General features: G+C 46.3%; 1 protein-coding gene across 1 annotated transcript in view; it reads left to right on the forward strand.

Moving 5' to 3' along the window:
• The first annotated feature begins 10035 nt into the window (after positions 1-10035).
• The window catches only part of BRINP1 (BMP/retinoic acid inducible neural specific 1), an 86904-nt gene continuing 70771 nt past the window's right edge, over positions 10036-26168 (forward strand). The window contains exon 1 of the mRNA XM_013182934.3: positions 10036-10456. The gene's annotated coding sequence lies outside the window, so the exon portion shown is untranslated. The remainder of the gene's footprint in view (positions 10457-26168) is intronic.

The following is a 26168-nucleotide window of genomic DNA, read 5'->3' on the forward strand; positions in this document are numbered from 1 at the left end:
TCTGCACATCCCACATTGCCAGACTGAAAGTTTCTTTCTGTTTTTACTGGAAATACTAACCAGTGACTGAGAAGTTTTGCTGAAGCAAAAAAACTTTTCTCTGAAAAGTTTAGTGTCCAAAAGCTTGACATTTTTGAATAAAAAAAAAAAAAATACATATATCCAGCTCTGTTCTGTAGGTACTGGTCAATTTGTGTGTTTGTAACAAGTGCAGAGAAGGAACATTTCGACCCCTGTGAATACGGCCTGTTTGGAGAAATAATGTGTTTGATGGATTGCTCTCAGAGCCTTCTGTTATTAGAGATGTTTCCCCATTTGGATTCTAAGGGTTGGGAAAGGTTTCTGTTAGTAGCAGGAAGCAGATGTATCAACATGTGGTGTAGATGTGTCCCTCCATACTGAGATCTCTTTAGTGATATTTCTGTGGAAATCAATCTTCAATTTTTCTTTTTTTTTTTTTTTGCTTTTCATTTAAATTACAAACTTTTGCCAGCAGACCCTCAAAAGAAACACTGGCAGAGCTGAGGTGGTGAAAATGAGACCAACCAGTTATCCCCAGAGCCTCTAGTCTCCCTTTACCCTCATGGATTTTAAGGTACTATGGAATGAAAGCTTCCATCTGAAGAAGGTTGGTCCAAGGGTTAGGAAACAGACCTTTTATTTTGGAAGAAATTGTTAAATTTGCTGACTGGGTGTATCTTTTCTGTTACTTTAGGGATAAGACCCCTCAGTCTGTCAGATTCTCATCTATATAAATGATAAGAGTATTTCCACCTTATCCTAAATACGTTATTAAATAAATCCAGAAGATTGAGGCTTTCTGTCTCCCTGTGTGCAGATAGACATACCTACACCCCTCCTCCCTTTATGCAGAGACATTACTTCATTCTTACAGCAGATTCACAGCCTCTGGAAGGCAAAAGTGTTGGCTTGTCCCTGAACCTTCTTTCTTTGCTGTATAAACTTACATTCTAAAGATGACACACAATTCTGCCACCAAACATCAATTTCACGGTGCTCTCTGTAGCTGAGGCACTTCCTGGCTGAATGTTATTGTGAATAAGCTCATCAGAAGAGGAATTTGTCTACTGAGATCTGAATCAAGTAGTACCTAGCATAACAATGTGGGTCAAAACCCATTAACCGCTTTTCCTAGTAATACTAATGTATCACATATAAATAACACTCAAATATTAACCAAATTATGTATTATTAACTATCATTTTTATTAGTCTGAAGAACTACAATACATTTTGGGCTAAGCATAGGGGGCTTTTATTCTTCTTTTCGTTTCAACATCAGCATGCTGATGTTCTTTCTGTGTGTAGAACACAGCCTAGGATTACAGAGCTGGGATGGGAGAGCTCAGTTCTATTCCACTGACCTGCAGGGCATCTCTGATTAATGCTCTGACATACTTGTTTGAATTTCCCTACATGCAGAAGAAATATAAAAACAGTGTCTTTTAGAGTGAAGCTTAAATTCATGTTATTGAAATACCTTCAAAATAAATGTATTTGGAACTATACAAAGCAGCTAGGTGTACATCTGTGCACGTTCTGTTGTACACGTTGCCCTACCTCAGGAAAAGAGGCAGCAATAAAAAATTTTACCCTGTTGGAGGAATTGAATCTACTTCACCTTCAGCATCAGGGGCAGGATAACCTTGCATTGATCTTGTAAAGGTCTTGTGAGCATCTCGCCTTGTCACTGAAGGGAATGTCAGGGTGCTGTGGATACATCAGCAGGATACACTGTGCTTGGGGTTAGCTTGGCCATAGTGCTCCATCCACCTCTTACCAATTTGTTGGTGAGTTTTGTCCGTGGGTCTGATCAGAAACCTACCTGCAATCAATAGGATTCTTAAATTTTGGCAAGCGGGGTTTGAATGTGGTAGTTTGTAAGACTGCTTGGCCCTCACTGGGATGAAAGGCACTGTACTGAAATGTAATACAAAAAAGTTCCCTCTTCCACACATCCCTATTCACATGAATATAGGTACAGCCCCCTACTTCAGTACACTGAAATGAATATCCACTATAAGAATAAAGCTTATCAAAGCCTAAACACAGTACAATCAGCCTTCTATGTAGATGCAAAACCTTACTGAGCAGCAGCCAAAAGAATTAAACCCAACAGAGGAAGACAGACTCATTAAAAAGAGTTATAACAAATCAGTTATCAGACATTTAAAGAATAAACTTGTTAGAATAAACCTGTTAAATAAATCCTCAGCAAAGCTAATTAGGTCAGTGTTACACTGGTACAAGAGCTCCCTTCCTCCATGGAAGACTTAATGATAGCATAAGCCTGTTAAAGGAATACACTAAGTATACAATAAGCCAGCTATTTAAAGGATACCTCAGTCAGTTCATCCTCTAAATCTGACCTACCTACAAATTGTCACTAGTGAGAAATATCTCCTAGGCTCCAAAGGCCTATTGAAAACCCAGGCTTGTGCGCTGTGTCGTTTGTGAAAGAGACATCCATGGATGCACCCCTTTTTCTGAACAAAGGGGCTGATGATGGCTGTGGAAGGACTACATGATTGAGGGATTTTTGTTTTCCTCTCTCTCCATGTTGTACTCAAGGTGCGGATTAACCAACAGAACCTATTTTCAGAGCTTTAATGACAATATTGATCGACTATTGGTGAAGCAGCAAGGAGAGAAAGAGAATAAAAATAATTACTTTGCCCCTATATGGTGGCTTTTGTCACCACGTGTGTAAGGATGGATGATTTGGAGATTAGTGACATTTAACGGAGGCTTAGAATATCTGAGTTTGTTCCTAATTCTGCTTCAGGTTTTGTGCAAAACATGTTCTTTCTCATAAACAGCAGGGGGAACTATAGGGTGACTAATATCTCCTTTTGATTTCACCTGTTGTGAGATGGAAGTCTGTGAGGCAAGCCCTGCATCTCCTCTCAAATGAGGTTTTGGCAGAGTGTGTTAGGATTCCTGTGTTGACTTAGTCTTGCTGGTGTGGGTAACTGCTGGAAAGGATACATAAATGCAAACCATGATGCTTTCAGCACTGTCATTTCCCACGCTAGCTAGGTAAAGCTACCACAAATATATTAACGTGTGCTGCCACTGTGCCTGCGCTCTGTACATAGACAAAAAGCTGGGTGGGTAACTGCAGTTTGCTCAGTTCTGGCTTCTAGGTGACAGTTGTAGAAACAACAGTAATCCTGACAAGATGAGAGCATTAGATTGATGTATTGCCGCTTGTATTGCATAGATGAAAGCAAAGAAGAGTGAAGTGATCCCCTGGGATTATATGGCCATCAAGCAACAGAGCCAAAAATAGATGCCAGGTGTCCAAGCCAGTCCTGCATTCCTATGCAATAGATCGCTCCCTCCAGAGGTGAATTGGGTGATTTTCCTTAAGAAAGGTGGGAAGAGTTAAATGCTGCAAGGCTCCGAGGGAAGTGATCTAAAACTAGCAGGGAAAGAAATGTTTATTTCTGGAGAAGGTGTCACGAGCAAAAGAAAAGCTTGAAAACAAGAATTGAACACTACATAAAGAAACACTTGACAACCACAACCCTTTAAGTTGCCTTGAGTGTCTATGTGCAAAATTCATTGCCAGCAACTGAAAAGCAGTGTCGGTTCTAAAGACTGAACCGAAGGTGTGAATCTACTGTAATAGCACTGCGATGCTGGGGATGACAGCGGTCTAGGGACGAGGTCTGGGCTGGCTCAGAAGCTGCCATGGGCAAACTGGATACCAAGAGGGCAAAAGACGGGAAATAACCTGCGGAATCACCTAGATTGATCTTAATGGGCAACCTAGTACTGAAGAAATGCAGCAAAGGTGCAGTGCTTGGTGTGGAAAGCTGTACCCTGTTGGTACCTGGGCACGTCTGGATAGCAGGAGGTAGAGAATCATGTAGGCAACGTTAATTGTTAGCAATATTACCACTAGCAGAGAAAGATAGCAGCTGAATTCAGGACTGCTCAGGGAGAGGTGTGCACACAGAGTAAGTAGCAGTCTTTGCTTTGGGAAGCTTCCAAATAAAATAAACAAGGTGCAGTTTTTATACACGCTCTTTAACATGCTGCTTGGGAAACTGTGGCATAAAAGCTACATCTAAACAGTCTGGCAGCTGTGTTTCTCACTACACACCAGGATCTTGGTCCTAGACACCTGGATATGGTACACCAGGGCTTGTTCTTGGAGAACTTGGCTGTGTTTCTTGAAACAGACTCCTAAATGTTTTGATTTGTCTTCTCCTGCTCTGACCACCAACCAGAGTATCCTAAGAGGTTGTGTTTATGCAGAAAATTTTTGTAAAACATGTTAGTATACATCTTTCCACATAGTTCCTGAAAATCAATCACATCAACTTTTTCTTAACGAGATGAAAAGACACTGTTGTAAGCGAGGAATAACACTGCTCAGGGCATGTGGTTACTGTATGGTAACAACAACCCCATTTCTCAGGGTGCTGGCACACATCAGCTATCAACCTCCTGACTCACCGCATACCTGAGGCAAAGTGCATTTATCTCAGAGCAGCAGCATGCTCTGAAACGTGTCACTTCTTAGTGATTCAAATTCAGATTTTCTCCCAAATAAATAATAAAGGACACCAAGGGAGGCTCTTGTAAGGTGCTGGACAGCCTGCCTGACTGTGTTGGATCCTCAGGCTCCAGAAAACTAAATTTCCTCCCTTTGCTGTGTTCCTTGGTCATTATTTATAATCCACATAAAGGTATAAAGATGAAACAGTCTTGTAACATCCCTTCAACAAGACCAGGAAAAAAAAATGTCCACAGAGTTACAATACATCAGCATCAATGTAAGTCATGCAGTCAGATGCATATGTATGTTATGACTTGGTTTTATCCTGTGGGTGGTACTGTTATTCTATGCTAACATCTGATTGTATGACCTTATCTCAGCCCTGCTAGCTGTGCGCTGGCTTCTTCTCTTGTGTAAGTCAGAAAAGAAGTACTGACCCTCTAACTCTCACTGACCTGCTTCAGAATTAGCTTAGAAAGACTACAGATGCCAGTGGCTGTCCAATGCCTCCAGCAATCCCTGTAAATCAGGCTAAGGATTTCTTTCTCATGCCTCTTTCAAAAACTTCAGGAGATATCAGTGCCTCTTGCTTTGGTATCTCTTTGGAATGAACATTTTTGGGGCTAAGGGAGATACGAAACAGATGCAAGAACATAGATACATTGGAGCGAGGAATAAGAAAAAAAGCTCAATTGAACATTCTAGTCCCTGCATTTGACTGCATGTGGGTTTCATCTACCAACATTTTTTTTTTTTTGAGTGTTATGAAGTGCTGAGTGATTGCAGATAGAGGCAGAGCGAGGCTTGAAGCCTTCTGTGCAGTGTACAGCTCATGATGGGTTGGGAGTTACAAGTAGTTCCCTTTTAAAAGCCTTAGTCCAAGTTCTGAAGAAACTAAGCTGCAGGTGATGAATACTGATGACTTGCACTTGGTACCACACAATAGTAACAACAGTGAATATGAAAGACTGCTAATAAAGAGGATGGATTTGTGGCTACAATAGGAAAATCAGCAGATATGGGTTCATTTGCTTGCTCTCCCATGCACGTTTGCAAGCTCCACAGGAAAGGACTCAACTTTTCTGACTTCATCCCACTAAAACTTAGGAATTCAGCCTAAGCTGCTGATTTGGTTCCTTTTAGAGAGTTAATTTCAGAAGAAAATCCATCTTATATCTAAGATAGTGTCTATGATAACAAGAGGGTTGCACCTCTGGAGTTAAAACTATCTTTCTGTTGTCTGAAGAGGATATTTAGACAAACATCTGAAACCAAACACCTGTCCTGTTCAAATTACACAAGAATCCAGTGGAAGAAATCATTAATTTTGCATCACTTAGCTCTGACCAACAATTTTTGTATTAATGTGGCTTCTGAGCTGGAAAACAATCAGTTCCTACTCTTCTTTCTGCCCACTGTGTTTTCCTAGAGCTGACCTTATAGTGGTATCTGTCTTATTTTAAGTTTCAATGACAGACAAACCACTATCATATCTTTCTTCACAAGCCATCTGCTTCCTACCCAAGACCAGTAGTAAAAATACCAAGAAAGCTCATCAGAAAGCTGAATCTCAGGAGACTGAAAACCTCATTCTGCAGCCTCCGGAGGCTCACAGTGCCCAGAACAAGTATCCTGAAAGGTGAGTACCTAGGACAACTGAAGTTCGATTTTGAAGCCGTGGTATTTCTTCTTTTGCCAATTTAAAGCTGGAAAGGAATTTATCTCAGTAGATAAGTTTGGGTTATGTTAATTTAGGTGCAGTGCAATGATGGAACAACACCTACTTGGAAAATTCAGTGAGTTCAGAGTCTTTCAGGCTTCTAGAGCTGCGATGGGGATGATTCAGTTTAATGCAGAGGAGCCAGCTATCAGAAACTCCTTTCAGAAAAAAAAAACAGCTCCTAATTGTTTCTTCTCCCTGTAATGGGACCTGTCAACATTTTTGGCTAGATTTGTATGGACTTCCAGCCTTTCTCCCATTTTCTGTTCAAGCCTTGACTATAAACCTTCAATTCTGCATTGGACATGGTGGAAACAAATCTCTGCCAGCTCCTTGCCTCCTAACCCTGACCCTTGAGTCTACTCCCAGACTTTTTCCACCATCCATCAAAACAGTCTGGTATTTATCTGGCCACACAACCCTGCACATCACCCATCCTAGTCTGTTAACAGTGAGACATCCACCCACCTGTTAGGGGATACCAACAGCAAATTAATATGGCTGGTGCTCAGGAGGTGGATAGCTACACAACCAACACAAAACACAGCCTAAATAAGATCAGTACTTATTGTGGTATTGTTTGCAGGGGAGAAAGAGGAAATACGTTTCATAAGAGACTGGGAGAGCACCAGAATATCAATACAATGCTCACAAAGCAAGTTTAATCCATTTTTAGCCTGTAATAAACAATGAAGTCTGCAAAACCTTGACAAGAATACATTCTGCTTCCTCAAGGAGGGAAACACAAGAGGATCTGAGGAAAGAAAAAGTTTGCTGGTAGCACAAGAAGAACTCAGAGTAGGGTCTGATTATTTTCACCAACCCTTGGGACTCTGAAGTGAGTTTCTGCTGTAGAATCACAAATAGAAATGAAGTAGTCACCATGTATAGGTGGCACATAAAGGTTCTTTGCACTAGGAAATGACACTCAGAACACACAGAGGGAACCCACTTGGACATGGACATTTATTTCTACTTTCCAGATCTCTGTTTCATGTGACATTTTGCTAAACTTCTGACAATCCGAATTACTGTTTCTCCATCCTCACCACCATCTTTTTGTTGTTGTTTTTGGCCTAGTACTTGCAAATGGGAGGCTCTCTTTTTACACACTGTGTTATGAATTTCTGTTCTCCTTCATGATTGATTCTTCTTGATTGACTAGTTTCTATTTTCTTCATGGGAGGAATATTATAATTAAAAAAAAATCTAAACATTGTTTTGTTCAAAGAGAAAGAAAGTGAGAACTGGGCACGCTAAAATTGTTAACAACTCAGAAAAACTCTTCAGTGGCAGAAAAAAAAATAGAAAATCTTGTTCAATGGAGCCTTGCTGATCTGGGGTGAAGATCCAGGCTTTGTTCATTGCAGGGGGAAGGTGAGATGAAATATCCAAGACTAAAAAGAGGAGATGACTCAAAGAGAAAGCTACTGGAGTGAAATAATTTTGTTTTGAAAAATGCCATCCAGAAACCTTATCTTTGACACATAAGAACAGACACATAGCTAAATATGCTGTAACCTGCTTAGGTTTCCAAAGCAGCAAATTAAACCAGTGGACTATGCAGTGAGTGTCCATTCAGATGAGCAAAGCTCATTGAACACAACAATACTGTAAGAGAACATGTTGAATACTCAATGCACCAAATAATCCTCTTTTGATACAGAGACAGTAGAAGCTTTTGGGAAAGAGGCAGCAATAGTGTGTGTATGAACGGGGGGGAAAGAGAGACAACAGTCTGGGATGAGAAAATGATGAGCAAAACTTCTATATTCATTTCATTTTATATTTTTCTTATTATATTTTTATGATATTGACAGTAATTCTTGTTTCTGGGCCGGACACCCATCCCTGGCTCTGACTTTCTGGAAGATTGTGTTACTTTGTAGAGAATATTTGGGTTGTTCTTTAGGTTCAGGAGACCTTTGGGTGACTGAAGAGTATAGGCTCACTTGATTTCTCTTCTGTGCCCCTTCACAGGAATATGAAATATCATTCCAGGTCTTGCTAGACCTAATCATATGCTAGCCTTCCCAGGTGCAGCGAGGAGTGACACCCAGTATTGCTCTGTTCCTTGAGTCAGTAAATCCCACGTGACTGCAGCTGTTGTCCCTGGAGCTTTTGCTTTGATTTCAAACATCCTCATGTAAGACAGAAGGATCCCCCTTTCATTTCTGGTAAATGCCAAGAGCAACAATGAAAGAACACACTAGTGATAACCCCAGACACTATTTATTTGTTTAAACAAGTGCTTTGCAGATATATGGTCTATATAAGAACTGATCCCTCAAACCTCTCTGCCGTGGTGTACGCCATTCCTCTGTGGCCTTGTACCAGGGAGATCTGTGAGAATTGTTTCAGCCTTTTATATGAGCCAATGTGACAGAATCAGGGGTGGTTTACCATGAAGTGTGTTTTACAGCTGAACAGTTGCCTGGAAAAAAGGAAAACTCAAAAGCTTTGGGTACTCTGTAACAGATAAGCTAAGCTTCAGCCGTATCAGAGCAGCCTGGAGTTTAACCAAACAGCTTCTAATTCTGCTCAGGAAAGATTTGCTGAAGATTTAGCTTAAGACAGTGTTCTTGTAGTCACAGTGGATGTGTGAGAGAAGGACAGAACAGACTGTCCTTGCAGGCCAGAGAAGGGGGGGCAGAAAGAGGGCATGCCCCATTGTCCTCCTTGTCCCATATACCTTGCTCAAGGTGGCTGAATATTTTCCCTTCTGACAGCACAGCACAGCCAGTGATTTGTCTGAGGGGTCTAGGAGCCTCGCACAACGGCAGGGAGTGTTGGATGCTCTTCCTGCGCTGGGCTGCCTTTGCTGAGCTGCTGAGATCCTTCTGGGTGGGCGATGCCCTTGAGGCACACCCGTCTCCAACTCATTCCTCCCTCGCCTTTCTTATATATTTTTAAAGCACTCGGGTAATCCCAGAGCTCCATCCTGTTCATCTGAACCAGAGAAGAGCAGAGGAGGAGGAGACCCCATTCCCAGCCCTTCCCCGACCCCACGGTGGGATTGCAGCCGGCTGTGCCAGGCGGACCCAGATGCGGAGCCGAACCAGGAGGCTCCCGGGGTGGCTCGGCACGGCTCAGCACAGCTCAGCATGGCTCAGCACGGCTCGGCTCACCACCCCAGGCCAGCCCGGGGGGCGAGCCGGCCCCTCGGCGTCCCCCCAGCCCCGCCGCTCTCCGCGGTGCTGAACCACAGTGGGGTTTGGGGCGGGGGGATGGGGGGTCGGCCCCTGAGCCCCCTCCCCGAGAGGAGGTGGGCACCCCAGGGCGGGGTCGGGGCTGGGGGCAGCCCCCCCAAACCTCCCCCCAGCCCTCCCTGCCTCCCGCAGCCGCTTGGTCAAAGGATGGGGCCCGGCGCTGCCTGGCTCCGGTAAGGAGAAAATAGGGGAGGGAAGGGAGGGGGAGAAAAAGGGGGAAAAAAATAAAAGATTTAACGGGTGGGGGCCGCTCGGAATCTCAGCCCGCTGCTCTGCATCCCCCTCGCCACATCCGGGGGGCAGACAAGTTTCGGTCCCCCCACGGCCCCTGCCAGCGGCCCTTCCCCGTCTCAGCCTCCCTTCCCACGGCCCAGCCTCCGCCTGGCCGGAGCTGGAGTCCCTCCTTTCTGCCCCCGCCTGCCCCTCCCCCGTCCCTAATTATGTACAAAACACTTCTTAGAATAAAATGGCCAGGCTGGGGCTCCTCCCTGCTCTCCTCTTCCCCATTCATCCTCTCCAGACCGCTCCAAGCCCCTCCTCCGGTGACAAGCCCAGCCTCTCGCTTCCCTCCTGGAGCCCTTTTCATTTTTATTTCTAACCCCCTCTCCATTCTCCCTGCTGCCTCTGCTCCTTCCCCCGATGGCTACGAACTGAGCAGCAGAGGAGGGGGGGGCGCAGGAATAAGGGAAGGGGACTGAAAAGGCAAGAAAAAAAAATAGAATAAAAAAGAGAAAGCGAAAAGAGGGGAGAAAAAAAAAAAAGGATTTTTTAATTTTTTTTTTGCCTCTGCCCTTAATGCCCGCGATCTGGATCAAGGAGGGGGATTTTCTGTCTGAGCATGAAAAGGACTGCTAGACACCCAGGATTTTCACGCCTGCATTGCCAAACCAGCACCCAGTATGCAAGCTGGCCAGAGAAGCTCTCCCCCAAGTTCCTACCGAGCCGAATAAAACCCACGGGCGCCCGGATCTCCTCCAGAGAGGGACATTAGCAGCAGGTAAGGCGAGCGCTGCGCTGCGGCTGCAGGGATGCCCCGGCGCCCAGCGGGCTCCCCCCGTTGTGTAACGCCCGCGGCACCTCTCCCCCAGCCCCGCACCCTTTTGTGTCCCCCCCCTCCCGGCTCGGGGAACACGGAGTTCCCGGGGGGGGGGGGGGGACACACACCGGCTGGGAGAAGTCCTGCAGCCCGGTTAGAGATGGGGTGTGCGTGGGGATGAGCTTGGCCGGCACTGGGAGGACTGGGAGGGCTGGAGAAGGATGAGGCCCCTGGAGGATGCTGGCGGTGGGGGCTCAGCCCCGGCTGGCTGGGCTGGCGGTGAGCTGGGGGTGGGATGCAGCCAGGCTCCATCTGTATTCCGGAGTATCGAGACAGCCCGGAGGGGGGGGGGACCGTCCCCAAGGAGATGGTGTCATCTCCACTTAATCCGCCGCTCCGCTTTAGCAAGTGACAAGCAAATCGCGGAGGAAAAGGAAAGTCTGTCGCCTTGAATCCCACACTGGGCTGATTGCCTCGACTTCTGGTGGGCACGGGGAGACAGCGACAGAGCCGGGGGAGGGCAGCGATGGCGGGGGGGGGGGGGGGGGGGGGGCCGCATCCCACAGCGCAGGAGCCTGGTTTCCCCCAGCCCGGCTCTCAGCGCTGATTGCGAGGCTGCTGCCGAGCGTAACTTTGCCTTTTGCAACCCATGGGGAATAGGGGGATGTAGGGCATCTCCACGCCAATGCATCAACCCCGAGGTCCAGCACAGCCCAGGGCTAAAGACCCAGCAATGACCCAAAGAGAGGTGGGTGTAGGTGTGAGTGCGTGTTTTGGCTTCGGAGAGTGCCTCTGTGCTTCTGCTTGGGAGTGGGGAAAGGAGGAGGGGGTCACTTCTTAGATGCAGTCTTCTTTTCATGGAGAGAAACAAGCGGCGGATGAAACGCTGGCAGTCTCAACGTGTGGCTTTAGCCTTGTGAGTGACATCTGCACTAGGTAGGACAGAAGGATCCTTCGTGCTTTACTCTGGCTGTTCATCTGGGTGCATAATAATCATTTGTTAATGGCAGTTAAGCTGCTTTTCTGAGAGTTGTGGAGAAGTATTTGAGGGTTAGCAAGAGGAGGAGGCAGCAAGTAACGAGGAGACGATGCTTTTGCAAAAGAAATATAAGAGAATATAATTTTTCTGTTCCTTAAAAGGGAAAAAGATTGATCAGATCTGCTTGTGAGTGACAGACAGACAAACCCAGGCTCTCTCCCTCCCACACAGCACATAGAGAAGCAGTCGTGTTTTCCTTGCACGCATGTACACACTAAGCACATAAAGCACATGTTGCCGAACTCGTACAGCCGGCACGCTTAAACACATGCTTAAACCCCGTGCTTAAGCCTAGCAGCTCAGTCTTGCTCCCCCATGGAAGCTACACAGCCCCGCAGCTCCCCTGCGCACAGACACACAGTCCTGATCTCCACGCGAACAGGCACTGTAATGTGCAGGACTGCATTGATATTCTCATTATGTGAATCAAGGATTCAGACATTCACACGAGCGTGCACACGCTGTCTTCTTTGCAAGTCTCTTTGTAGGTGGTTTGCACCTTCGTCGTAGGCTTCTCCCTGACAGTTGGTTCCAGGCATCGATTTGGGGTTTGTCTGGCTCCAAAGCCCTTTGCCACACAGCAGAAAAGGCGTTTTGTGAGTCTGTGTTTGTTTTACTGCTCTTTGCATGTTCCCTTGAACTCTGTAATGATTTTGCTACTGGAGAGGCAGCAGCCAGGGGACCAGGGGATTGCTAGGGGAGCAGTGGCACTCCCATACCCGTCATACCCTCTCTGGTCAAGGAACAGTCTGTAAGAACGTGAAGTGCTGTGCTGGAGTCACATTTGCTTTTTCCATGTCTGAGCGTGAGTGTGAACAAAACCGCATATGCATCCATAGCTAGATATACACAGCGCAGGCTCCACTTCAGCCATACCTAGGTTCAGAGCAAAACCTTCCCATCCTTAGAGTACAAATACAAATCTGCCTTTGCAAGCTCCTCCGGTCAGAACTGGCGTAGTACACACGGGGGAGATGATGTCACTGGCATTAGAGGTATTTAACCAGCACCCCCCTCTGACCTTCTTCCCCTTCCCCTCTTTCCATCGGGCCTAGGAAGAAGGCTGTGCTATTCTCCGAGAGCAGGAATGGAATGGGGCCGACTAAAGTCCACGTTAAAACTTTGGAGGGGAGGAACATATGGTGAATTGGCTTGCTATGGGTAAAAAGGTATCCCAAAAGAGAGGTGATGGAGAGCATAGCTCTGTTCCCTCCTCACCTTCACTGTTTACTACATTGGAAGTATGCGTAAGGCTGATGCTAACCTCTACAAGGTAGCGGGTCTGCCAGCAGACCATAATTGCTGTTGTCTGTGTAACAGAAATACTTCAAAGCCAAATCCCTCTGTCTTTGCTCAGGCAGAAGTCCCGGTGCCTGCGCTGAGTGCATTGCTCAGGAAAGCGCTGCAGAAACTGGCTCCGGTTGGGAACCGGTGCGTTCGCGCTGGCTCCCTGCCCACCCCCAGAAATGGATGGATGTGGATTTCTAGAGTCTGCCCAGGGCTTGGTGTCGGCACCGTGTGAGCAGCTGACGCAGGAAGGTTCAGAAAGAAGGGAAAAAAAAAAAAAATATATATATATATATTTATCTCCAAAGCTCGAAAAAGAGGATGAAAATCCCCTAAGCTTGGAAACGAGGATGAAAATCACCTAGGCACCGAGCATCATGCCGCTTCGTGCGGAGAACTAAGCGGGGACCCCCCCCCCCCCCGGTCCCCGTCCCCCCGTGATCGGGACCCGCTCCGCAGCCGCGCAGCTCCGCGGAGCCGCCGGGCGGGCGGCGGCGCCGTGTCCCGGGAGGGGGCGCTGTGGCTCCACGCAGTCCACCCGAGCCGAGCCGAGCCGAGCCGGGGGGGAAAGCTCCCACCTCCCCCCTGCCTGCCCCGGCCCCGCGGAGAGGGAGCCAAGCGCTGATAACGCTCCGGGGACCGGGGAGGAGAGGGATAAATAAGAACAGGGCTCTTTTCTCCGAGGAGGCCAGGTGCAGCTGAATGGGTTGGGGCCGGATCCTTCCCGCTGCAAGGCGGCAGAGCCCCGCTGGTGGGTGCGGGAATCCTGCCCAGGATCTGGCCCGATGCGCGCAGGAGGCTTTGGCCCGGTGATGAAATGCAGCTACTTCTGGGACAGAGCCCAGCAGCTTTTCCGTGCCAGCAAATACTACAGGGGAAGTGAAAAATCGCTTCATGCATTGAAAGTGCAGAGATGAACTTAGCGAGGCAGAATATAAATTACCCGGAGTTAGGTAGCTGGTGCCCTGCGCTTTGATTTACACCATCCCTCTCACAAAAAGTATCACGAGATTTTAACAACCGTAAGGACCTTGGCCCATTTCCTTCCAGGCCACACAAGAGCAGCTTCTCAAAAAGGGAGAACGTCCACGCACGGAGAGACCCAGCTTCTAAATAAACCCACGGTCTGATCCTGTGCTTCTTCCTCTTGCCTGGAAGATGGCTGCCGCCCGGGGCAGGATAGGAGGCTGGCTTACCGTTGGTGCTGAGCTGAGTCAGGGCAGAGCATCTCCTCCCGGCTACGGGGGCAGCCCCGGGGTGTTTTGGGTGCCCTGGGAGGTTTTGCCGCGCTCGCTGTGCCACATCCAGGAGAGGTGCTGGGAGCGGAGCTCGGTCGGACAGGGATGTGGCTTGTAATCGGTGTGGGAAAGGGAAACGTTATCAAGCAGGGAGGCCTGGGGAAGGAAACCGGATGTATCTCCTGGGTTCCTCTGTCCAGAGAGAGCCGAGCATGGGCAGAGTTGGACTAGATGGATCGGGTGATGTTCAGCGGGGTTTGGGAGCAGGCGTAGGACAGCTGTTGCTGACACGAGGGGCTGAACAACACCATTTCATGGAAGAAAAAATGCTGGGACTAGTGGGAGGGACAGGAGAAAGAGCAGAAATCAGAGGAGCAGCTGATTTCGACTGAACTGAAAACTAGTGAAAGACTCAAATGTACTTCAGGGATGCTGGATCAGATCCTAAACGAAGGTGGCATGAACTGTCACAAGCATGTCATTTGGAAAAGTGGCTGAGGGTCAGGCCCTGGATCCATTCAGTGCTTGAGCCAGGGAGCCTTACAACACACCTGCACCTTTGCAGCCCCCTGTTCAGCGCTGCTTTCTTGCAGCCGGGAGGCAGGAAGGCCTGTAAGCAGCATCACAGGAGAGAGAGAAAGATTCTTATTTATTTTTGCTATTTGTTCTCACAACGTCATGTGCTGTAACCCATGTCATAGAGGCCCACAAGGTGCAGTTGGCAGAGTGTACATACCTACCGCAGCGCTGCTGCTATGTCCCCTGACAGGCCCGCTCAGCGCTGGCTACAAGCGGGGACCGTGGTGGCACCGAGATCCCCGCAGCTCGGCTGATGGCACGTCTTGAGGTGTTGACACAGGAGCTACAACACTTCGACTCTCACACAAATAATTCCTCTTGCCTACTTCATAAAAACAACCAGTTTCATTGCTGATGGAGCGCCCCTACCCTGGCAGTAGGGCTACGAGTAAGGCAGAGCCGCAGAAGCTGATCAGAGCAGAGAATCTAACCCAGCTCCAGATGGCCTCCAGGGGAGGACGGAGTGAATTGCTTTTGCCAGATGCATGCTGGCGTTGTGTTTGTATTGTTAATGTTGTATGCGTTGTTGTTATTACTGTTTGTGTTGGTGACAGAAAGGCTGGGTAGAGGTAGAAGTTCAGGTGCCAGGAGCACTAGTACAGCTTTCAAGGCCTCGAAAGAATATTCTGTATGCATTAGCAGTGGGCTCTGTTTAACAGAGTAATGCCATCGCAGTGATATCTTTCCTTCCCAACATTAACAAATCGCAATTGCAACAAAACCAGCTCTGCACTGATACATACCAGGCTATGACACAAACCAAGCTATACAAGCTCTCACACACAGGAGTAGCTCCAGAAAATTTGCTCCAGGGCTTTTTGTTGTAAATGAAAAAAATAAAATAAAATAAACAGGAGCAGAGGGATCTCTCACACTCCCATCCATTCCTCTGTACTAACAGGTTTCCAGCAGAGTAAGGGGGTCTGAGACCACAGAGTAGCTGGGTTCTTGCAGTCCCTTCGTGCTTGGAACCTGGCTCATGGCTCTCCTGGGAGAAAGTGTGCTTTTTCACCCAGTGCTTGTAGAAGTTAAAGCCTGGAGTCTTACGGCAGGACTTCTTACAGCGTAGACTTCTGCATCTATGCATATTAAAGCTGAATGGGTGTCGTACAGCGAGTACCTGTGAAAAGCCAAGAACTACTTGCTGTAAATCATCACAGCCCGCAGAAGCCAGGGGAGTTAAATGGCTTCATGGTGAGTGAGGATCTCTATCTTAGGGTTTGATTTAGAGCATGATTTAGAACCTGGCCTGTGCTCTAGATTCTACTGTGTCCATCACGATTTTGGATGCAGTTTTGGCTAGAAGTCCTGAGTCGGCAAAACTGCTCCCATTTAGCCATCTCTTTACCCCGCTGGAGCAGTGCATGAGGTTGTCAGATACATTGCAAACACTGGAGACCTTTGTGATAATTTATCCTTGCAGTTGTGGATGCTGACTTGCTAAGCAGGGTGGAAGACAGGGAGGATGAGCTTTAAAACCATTGCCTTGTGCAGGCTATACATTCCAGATGGGGCTGCCAGAACCAGAAGAATAAATAAAAGACGTTTGTTCAGCAGTTCAGAGCAATCGTTAGAAAAGTGCAAAGAAGCTAAAACTAACCAAGGAAGGACAAAAGGAACTGAACTGTGACCCTGGGGAGGAGGCCAAATTCAGGAGAGGCAGGAGAACCACGATGAGGAGGGGAGAAACTCTAGCTGGGCTTCTGGGACAGGTGGAATAAGCAGCAGTGAGGCTACGAGTGCTGGAACAGCCTGGCTGCTTTTGGCGTGTGACTGCTCTTCAGGCAGGTACAGATGGTGAGCGGGTAGAGAAACCCGGAGGCATATGCTGGGGTACATATGTGGCTATAAGTCCCTCCTGGCTCTGGCCACCTCCTTGCTAGAATATGAGGATGCTAGTGTTATTCCAGGCATTTCTTGTGCTGCTCTGTGCTGCAGGAGATTTTCAGTAAAAATCAAAGGTGTGTTTTGAGGGAGCAGGGAGAGCGTAGGAGAGACAAGGTGAGCCTGAAGAATGCTTGAGAAATACTGAGAAAGTAGAAAGGAGAGAGCTAACAAAGACAGCACAACGTTTGTGCTAAAATTGTGAACGGACCTAAAGCAGCAACGGGGACACGTAACGTAGCCTTAAGACCAGCAGCTATTTCTAGAATTGCTTATGTCATGTCGTCCAAATTCCAAGTTGTTTCTGCAAAACAATTCCAGGCTTCACTCTTTTATGCCCGAGAATGCTGGTAATGTTTTTATCTGCCATGACCATTCTCGTAGAGAGAGCTAGAAAGGATTTGAAAATGAAGGTGGGTTGCTGTACCGTATTTTAAGCTAGCTAGTAGATAAATCTAACCAGGCAGGTTAGATTGCCACCCATTAACATTCTGCAAGAATATTTATGTCATGTTGGCTTAAAGTAGACTATTAGCTGTAATTTGAGTTCTTGTAAATATTTGTATAAAATTATTTTTTGTGTGCATTTATAGATATACATATCAATCCTTGTATTTGCTTCTTAGGAGAGAAAAGTTAATGGCAAAAGGCAGTGATCAGATCTGGGTGTGCTGCTCTAGGTGTTTGATAGTGAAATGGAGGAGGGAGTGGTACGATTTGATGATGGAACTGGGTCAGGCCTTGTTAAAACTGGGAACAACTAAGAAGTGCTCTGACCAAAACACCAGGAAAAAGCAACATTTGTTGAAAGTGGAGGAACAGAATATCTCTGCAGAATGGCAAAAATAAATACAGGATGCTCAAAGAAGTAACAAACCATCAAAAGCCGAGAAAAGTCCCTTGATTAAGACACCAAGACAGGATGACAGGGTAAGAGCTATACCAGAACTGCCATCCTGGATGAAATGAAAGGTCCATTTAGCCTGACTCTGTGTCCCACCACGGTCAGTGGTGGACACTGAAGGGATCAGAAAAGCCTGGATGAGTGCTGCCACCCCTGGGACAACCTGCCGGCTGGCTGGGGACATGCGGAGCTGACTGATGTCTCACGGCAGCTGTGTGCAGTGTCACCAGGAGGCCTAGCTCATGTGAGCATGGCTAATTCCTTCTGGAGCACTCCTGTTTTTAGTTCTCACAACATCCTGCATCAAAGAAGTTAGGTATGGGTCATGTGCAGAGGTACTTCATTTGTTTTTTTTTAGAGCTACCACATAATTTCCTTGGGTGCCTCCAACTTTTGGTTGGACAAGAAAGAGTAGATAACTGTCTCTTGTTCTCCATTCCTGCCCTATTTGTGACTGGACAGACATCACATCATACCCATGTCTCCATGGCTTGCAGGCCCCATTCCTGCAGAGTACGTAACTGAGTGCTTAAATATTGCTCAAGGAATACTGAATGTAGGCTTGCTTTTAGACATCAAGTGTCACAGAACCAGCGTAATCATATCTGCAAAGGGCCCAATCCTGTGGTCTGAATTTCATAGATAAATTCCTTATTACAGTCCAATGGATGTAATGAAACCTGACTGCAAGATCAAAGTCTAAGCAACTGCAAATCCATACACACGCTGAATGCAGAGTGAATCATGTTTGTGATCTGCTGGAGTTCAGTTTCTTTGTTCCAAAATGCTGATCAGGAAGGCAGAAGAAACATTTCCTGGGATATTATAAAGACTAACATATCATCAGAAGGAGAATCAATGGAGATTGATGGCAAATTAGATGGATACTTGAGACATTAAAAGGAAGGACTGAAAATAGAAGTGATATTATAATTGAACTATATTAATATATTTTAAATTGCTTTACAAATATTACCAAGTTAAATAAGGAAAGAATAGTTTATTTAGTATGGGAAAGCTGGAGTAAGAAGGGACATTTGGGTTCCAGCACAAAAGTATATGAAGGTTAGAATGAAAAGTGATCAGAAACGTTTTAATGCTTTGATGATACAAGAACAAGGGGACACATCAAAATTAAAGGGCACAACTTTTAAAGTAAATTAAAAGGAAATACTCCTTTCTTCAGCCTATAGCGAAGCTACACAATTCCCCGCTGCAGAAAGTCGCTGAGATGAAAGTCTGGACGGATTTGAAGTGTAAAAGGCTACGTAACTTTGTAGCAATTAATAGCGTTTGCAGATCTGCAATCTAGGACAATGGTAATCAGATCTCATGCTTCAAAGCAAAAGCTGACCATCTTCTGGGGTCAGGAAGGACATTTTCTCTCTGCATAGTAAGAACATAATATGGTTGGCCAGGTAATATGACTGGATATGGCCGATCCTGCTAGAAGCTAAGTCAGCAAGAGATTAGCAAATTGCTTCTCTTGGTGCTGGATTAAGGTATTATAAAAGGGTTTTTGCCAATGCCAAACAGCATATCAATCCAACAATCTCTTCTTCTGTGTCAACTCCCACAAAAGTAATTTCACTGATTACAGTAGATATTGAAGCAGGACATAAAATGGGTGGTTATAAGCAGCTGCAGTGACCCTGAGCTGCACATTTCAGCTTCCTCCATCGCTGCCGTTATCTGCAGGATGGTGCGCAGCCCCGAGGAGCCTGGAGTCTCCCCGTGCTGGGTGCTGTACAGCTGCAAGCTCCCTGCCCTCAGGGGCCTCCAGTGCAGACAGAGGAGATGGAAAAGAGGCAGGGAATGCCATCACCTCTACTCTCTACGAGGGGAAGTGCAGCACAAGGCTCAGGGATCAATTCAAATCCTATTAGAGTTAGTGGAAGCATTTCAGTTTGCAGGAATAGGAGCTTGGTCTTGGCCTTAGCTGATTTTGAAGTAGTTGATGGCAAGGGAACAGAACATCTGAGAAAACAGGGCCTTAAATATTGCAGTGGGGTATGCTGAACACTTGGATAATCAGCCTTTATGGCGTTTATGAAATGTCATCTTAAAGAGTTTGCCCAAGCTGACAGAGGATGGCTGGGGCAGGGATAAAAGACCCGGTGCACCTGAAAGTTCAACCAAATTGCCCTGGTAGGAACAACACAGGGGAGAGGTAACAGTGAAGGAGCCCTTTTGTGTCCCATCTCCTCTCCCCTGTGCACCAGAGGGTCAAGATGCCCCCCACCAGATGGAGACCCGTCCTTGTGTCATGTGCCAGGCACAATCCTGCCTCCTGCCCACTGTCTTCTACCCCCAGCAGGCCCACACTGGTGGGACGAAGGAGGAACCTGCCTTTCTCCACACCCTTCCTCTCACATCAGCCATATTTCCCTGTTGCCAAAGTCAGACATTTGTGCAAAGGGTACATGGGCTGTCATATAAAGACGGGTGCTCAGCCTTGGCAGGGGACATTTTCTGAAGTGTCTGGTGGCCACAATCATCGCAAGGTGTGCAGAGACCTCTCTAACCCAGCCAGCTGCCCTAAGGCTGAGATAGGTAGTAGTAAAAATGTGTTTCCTTCAGGAAGGTGGGGAGGAAGAAACGCTGATGGCTGTGACGAGAGCACGTAATGTAGAAGGAATAAAGCTCCAGGAGATGTGTGGCTGGGGCCCGGAGGGAGGCAGAGCTGGCAGGTAGGAACACAAAGTTCACTGGCAAGGCAAGTGCGAATGCTGATACAAATTGCCACATCGAGAAAAATGATTCCTCTGCTTCCTGGCTTGCAAACAGCAGAGAGATGTGACAGGCAGGTGCAAATCTGCCAACGAGGTGTTCTGTAGGTGTGATGATTACTGTGCTTACGGGCTTGGCTGGAAAGGGGAAGGATGGACAAGGGAGTTCTCATTCTGCAAAATGCATGTGAAAGATGTATGCAGAAAAGTAGCTGTTGGGTAGGATTGCAGTTTACCTGCATTATTGGAAGATTGATTTCTAATGAAGGGAGCCGAGGAGGGAGGGGAAGGAAAATTTATAGACAGCAAGAATGGGAATCAGAGCTTTAAAATGGCAGTTGTGAGTTAGTATTCTTGAAGGGCTGGTTCAAATGTGACTGCAGAGACCAGTGCTAGGTTCTGATTTCCAACCATCTGCATTAAAAATAGAGAAAAGAGAGAGAGAGAGACTAGCAGACTGGCCTTGGTGAAATTCTGCTGGGTTTGCCCCAGGGAATGAGAATTGTCCCTGCATTTCAAGTACCTGGAAGACTTAAAACACTGCCAAGGCTGAGAGGTGAGGTGAGGGTTGAAAAGGGAGAATGGCAGGCAGGAATAAGCAGATTGTAGGCTAGGCTGGGTAACTCAGGGATCTGTAATAAAACGGCACGGTGATGGATAGTGAATAAAAGACTATGGGTATATTATGGTTTACGGAGCACAGGACAGATGTGTCTCTAAGGAGACTGCGATAAGGAGTGGAAGGCAGCAGCGGACAGGGAGCAGCGGCTGTTTTGGGATGCAACAGCACTGTGTGAATAAAGCAGCGCCGTCGCAAGATAGTTCAATCCCGATGCTGTCACCACCGTGTTATATATGACCTTGGGCAGGTCACTTAGGCTGATATCTTCCAGAAGAGCTTTTTAAATGCATGGGCAGAGGAGCTGAATTTCTTCTGTCAAAGCTGCGGTTCCAAGCCCTCCGGCTTGCACAGGGGATGTAAACCACTCGGGGAACTTGGCTCCAAGTTTGGCACAAGGAAAAATCTGGATTTTTGGAAGAGTTCAGCAACCCGTGTCCTCAGGAAATATAGCTCCCAAAGGCTGGTGTTCAGCAGTGCTGAGTCTTTTACATTTCCAGTGCTGGGCAAAAGCAGCCCCCATTTGCATTTAATTCCCCACCACCCCAGCAAAATGGCTCTGTGTTTATAAGTCTGACCTAGATTAACTTCTCCTCTCCTTGCCTAAATCCACCACTGAAATTAGCCTTTTGCTGGAACATGTAAGGGAAGAATACATTAATTTTATCTCTTCCCCTCTCCTACACACAGATATGGGGCTTTTGCTTACACAACATGCCCAAGGAAGTGTGTGCACATATGCTTGCATGCACACCCATGCACACTGTGCTTTGAGATAGCTGAATGAAGATTGTTTCAGTGCAGCATATTAGTCTTTTAACCAATTTCAGCATTTGCAGTAAATAGCAATTAATGATAAAGCTGCTTACATTAAAAAGAAGAGCAAAGGAGGCTGATAACTCCTTCCTGCCAGTGGATTCTCCTGCAGTGCTTCTCATTACTTTGTTTGTTTTGAAGTTTGAAGGCAGCCAGTGTGTTTTCCCATAGCATTTTGTTTTCTCACTGCTGCTCCTCCAAGCTGTTCACAGGGGGGAATCACCGTGTTACAAAGGACACAGCTCTGGGTTTCTCTCCCATTAATGCAACAAGCTCCAGGGGAAGGGAGGCAGCTCTTCCATAGAGCCCTGAGACCAGCACAGGGCAGTCCCCAAACCCGTCCTGTCTCAGAGACCAGGGACACTTCTCTGATGCTGGGGGCATGATCCCACCTCAGGTGTCATAATGAACATGAACGGAAGGGCTGGGGACAAACACATGCTCTGCTGAGCTTGCAGAGGATTACAGCGGATCTCTGTAAGCAAGATTTGAAATTAGAGAGTATAATAATAATAATAATAACAACAACAACAATAATAGTAATAATAATAATAATAATAGGAGAGATTAGATATACTCTAGATTTTATTTTTGTCCGTGATTTTAAAATTCCAGGCTCCTGAAAGGATGTAAGGGCTGATTTCTAGCTCAATAATGCAGTATTTTGGGAATACAATGCTGAGGATGCATACTGCATGCATCCTGTGCAGAGTGTTTGCGAGTAAAACGGCTGCTGGGACAGTGCTGAATGGCTGTGTAAGATGACAATAAGTCTTTGAAAGGTTTGTGTTTGTGCTTGCTTATATTGCCCACAACTGCTGTTAATAAAGCAAACTATACCCACAACTGTTTTTTTTTTTCTTTGGGGAAGCTTTCTTCCCCCCAGAGAAAACCTAAAAGAAAACTAGTACAAAGACAGTGTGTTTGGTAAAGAAACCTGGGAGCCAAATTCATGGACACTGTAGAAACACCCAGAGATATTTGGATGCCCAGGTCCTATATAAACACCTCATTTTCTTTAAATCTGCTGGATGCAGGAAGCTAAGCAGGGATGCTTCCCTAAATACCTCTGGGACTGAGATTGCCAGCAGGTGGCTGGGAGCAGGGTCCCATGCCTGAGCTCAGACACAGGAACGGGGATGGTAGAGGATGCCTGAGGAGCAGGGTCACAGCACATGCCGCTCCTGTCCCTGTGCATCTATGTCTCATTTAGGGTGCTCTTCTGTGGTTTGGCTCGGGGATGGTTGGTTGCAGAGAGCTATGCTTTTTTTTTTTTTTTTTTTTTTTTTTGGGGTAGTGACAGGCGCATCTGCATGGTAAACGTTTTGATTTTCTATAGGGACCTCATGCATGTTTGGTTATGTGTTAGAGAGAGATGTGCTTTAAAAAAAAAAGAGGAGAGCCAAGAGAACAGGAAAACAAGAATTCAGAGAAATAAAAGGTAAAAAGGGATACTGTAACTCTCTTGGCAATTTCTAACGGAAAAAGTAAACCCAGTCTTTCCAAGATTTTTTTCATGGGAACATTCCTCACATTTTGGAAACAAGGATTTGCTCATTTATTTTTCTGTAAATCTTACTTTAAATTCTGTTAAATATAAGTTTAGACTAGAAATGAACAAGGTACTATGAAATTCAGCAGCTCAAGAAACTCACAGAAATTCAGTCTTGCTGAGCTGTCTCATATTGTTACAAAGATTTGACAGACAGTTATCATAATTCCTGATAGAGATGAGAGATTAATATATATATTTTTTTTCTTAAAGTTTGGTTCTGAATCAAAAAAAATTAAAGGAAAAAATAATTCTAATCATGCCAACATAGCTGGGGTGGAAGAATGAAAATTTTATGTGTGACATTTAAAGGAAAGGAGAATAAAAACAATAACCTTAAGCTTTAAATTTTACAAAAATATATATTTTTTCAGAACTGGATTGTTTCACTTTTTTTTTTTTAACATTTCCTTCTAGGTCCACTTTATAAATATTTCAATATGAAACATGAGTTTAGAAATAATTCAGTCTTTTAGATTTTTCCCATCCTGTTTTTTTGACAGTAACTATCTAATGAATTCAACCTGAATTAATAAGCATTGTCAGTCGATCCCCAAGCACTTTTTTGTGCCTGATTTTAGTATGTGTTAAAAATAATGTCTCGCTTCTTCAATGCCTATGTTAGCAGTTTCCTTTGTGCTCCACAGTTAAAAACAATTCGTACTTCAAATAACATATACTCAAAGGGTATAGAGCAGGGGGACATAAAAGAGAAAATAAAAATATTAGTCTGGAGCCACAGAGTAAATCAGCAGTAGAAGCCTTTGGAGAAGTGTATGGTCTTGACTTCCACTTCCCTGCTCTCTCACTAGGCTGCAGATTAATTATAAGTCCCTTTCTCACCCATTAGATTTGTCTCATACTTCTTCTTCTTCTGCACTTTCTCATTCACACCTTCAATTCCTTGTTACTTTTCCTCTAATTCAACTTTCCTTCCTCTCCCTTTTTGCACACTTTCCTCTCTTCTCCTCCTCTGCCTCTCCCGCAGAAGACGGCTAACGAAGTGGCAAGTGTTAATGAAGTGTCCTGCCTGTGCCTGCTGCGGGGACTAGAGAAGGAGCGAGGTGGGTGAAGGAGGAGAGCAGTGAAGAGGGGGGGAAGAGGCCGATCTGAGAAGATTTTAGAGCCAGCTGAAGGCATACAGGAACGTGGGCAGGGATATGGAAACCCTGGCTGCAACAGGAGCACAGAGTCCCAGGCAAACATCTAGGGATGAGGATGTAACAGGTCTGAAAGCTGGGAGCTGTCTTCTCAAGGGCCAAAAGGACAGCAAAGACTTACAGGACCAGGAGATGTGCAGGCAAGGAGGAACCAGCAGCTTCCTCCTGCTGTGACAGGACTCAAGCCTGGCCGTCTCACACTCGATTTGTCTGGATGAGCTTGTGCACAGGGACTTCTAGCACTCGAGTAAAATCAGAGACAAGCACGCATATTTGATCAGACAGGGGTTACGGGTGCTCTCTGCGCACTGGGCATTGCACGCTGGCAGGGATTAGGCCGCCATCTGCTTGGTACAACGCACATCACAGGGTCGGTACCTGAAGCCGGGATGCTGCTGGAACCCCTGCCGATGTCCTCGAGTCCTGCAGAACAACATTTTTGTCTCTGGAGCCTCTGTTGTGTGGTTAATGGAGCGATGTGGACAGAGGGAGTGGATTTAGGGAGGAGAAGCATTTAAGGGTTAGATAGGAGAGGAGACTGAAGAATCTGCACTCTAGGCCTATAAGTACCTCTAGGTCCCCAAGGAATAGAGGCCAAGCACATAGCAGCTGGTGGGGGGAACTGTGATGATGCTGTGGGAACAAAAGATGTTATCTAACCTGCAATCCAGGCAGGAGGAGGGAGAGAACAGAGATGTAAATTAGGAGGAAGCTTCCTTGGGCTGCTTTGGGCCAAGAATATTATAGCAAGAATAAAATGTCCAAGAAGAGTTGGCTGTCTTTATAAACAGTGGCATTAGATGTGATAGATAACTTCAGGCTATGTCTTCACGAGCACAGTAGAGTTTAAATACCCTTCTTTGGAAACTCCTTCCAAACACCTTTGATTTCACAGGAATAAGCCAGCTAGCCACATTCCTGTTCTGCATTTGATTTACTGCTCATAGAAAATTATTTATCTATCTAGTTATTTATTATCTAATTCCACGGCTGCAGTCGAGGAAAAATCTCTTCATTCCTTTTCCACAGCAGTGTCTCTTTCTCCAGCAGCTCTGAGTAGCTGGTAGGTGCCCTGGGGAATGTCGAAGCAGAATTAATTAATCATGACCAGTGATGGAGGTGTTTTTCAGATTTGGATTTGGCCAGCTGACTGCACAAGGATCTTCCTGCGAGTCAAGTTGTTGGAGAAATAAATGTGATGCCTGCTCTGGATCGCTGTCAGACAGTCACTTGGGGAGGCTGCAGAGGCATGTGGGATCTATCAAGCAGTGGGGAACTCAGCTGTGTGCTTGCTGGTGGAGGGGACCAGGCTCTCCTTTTGGCAGGACACTGTGCCAATGAAACTGTAAACTGCACTTTAACATGTCCTGTCCTGTTCCCAGCCCGCAAAGGTGTGAATCTGTCAGCATTCACCAGAAAGCCTTTTGGGCAGACCCTCATTCTGAATGCCCCCTTGGAGCAGGAGGAGTTGTGATGGCACCTGACATGTGCCAAACTGGAAGTCGCTCCTCCAGCATGCCCACGAGTGGTGACAGCACTGGCCAACTGCACAGGTTGTGCTGAAGCTGTAGTGTTTGTTTTACAAATAGCTCCAAACTCTTCCAGACCCTCTTCCCTCCCCTTGCAGAGCTAAGCAGAGCATGTGCTATTCTTCCTGGTCAATGATTTCCCCCTGGCAATGGAGTAAGGTCAAGTGTCCATGCCAATTCTTTTCGATCTGTCAGCAGCCTTCAAATCCTCTGGCAATGAAAGGCTAATGATTTCCAGTGTCTGGCATGGATGGGCAATCTCTCCCTGCAGGAACATTCTTCCTCTCCAAGGAGACTCCACTGTGTGCCTTGGAATCACGAAACGTTTCCCTTGAGG

The sequence above is a fragment of the Anser cygnoides genome, chromosome 20 (genome assembly GCF_040182565.1).
Source record: "Anser cygnoides isolate HZ-2024a breed goose chromosome 20, Taihu_goose_T2T_genome, whole genome shotgun sequence".
In the NCBI taxonomy this organism is placed as follows: domain Eukaryota; kingdom Metazoa; phylum Chordata; class Aves; order Anseriformes; family Anatidae; genus Anser; species Anser cygnoides.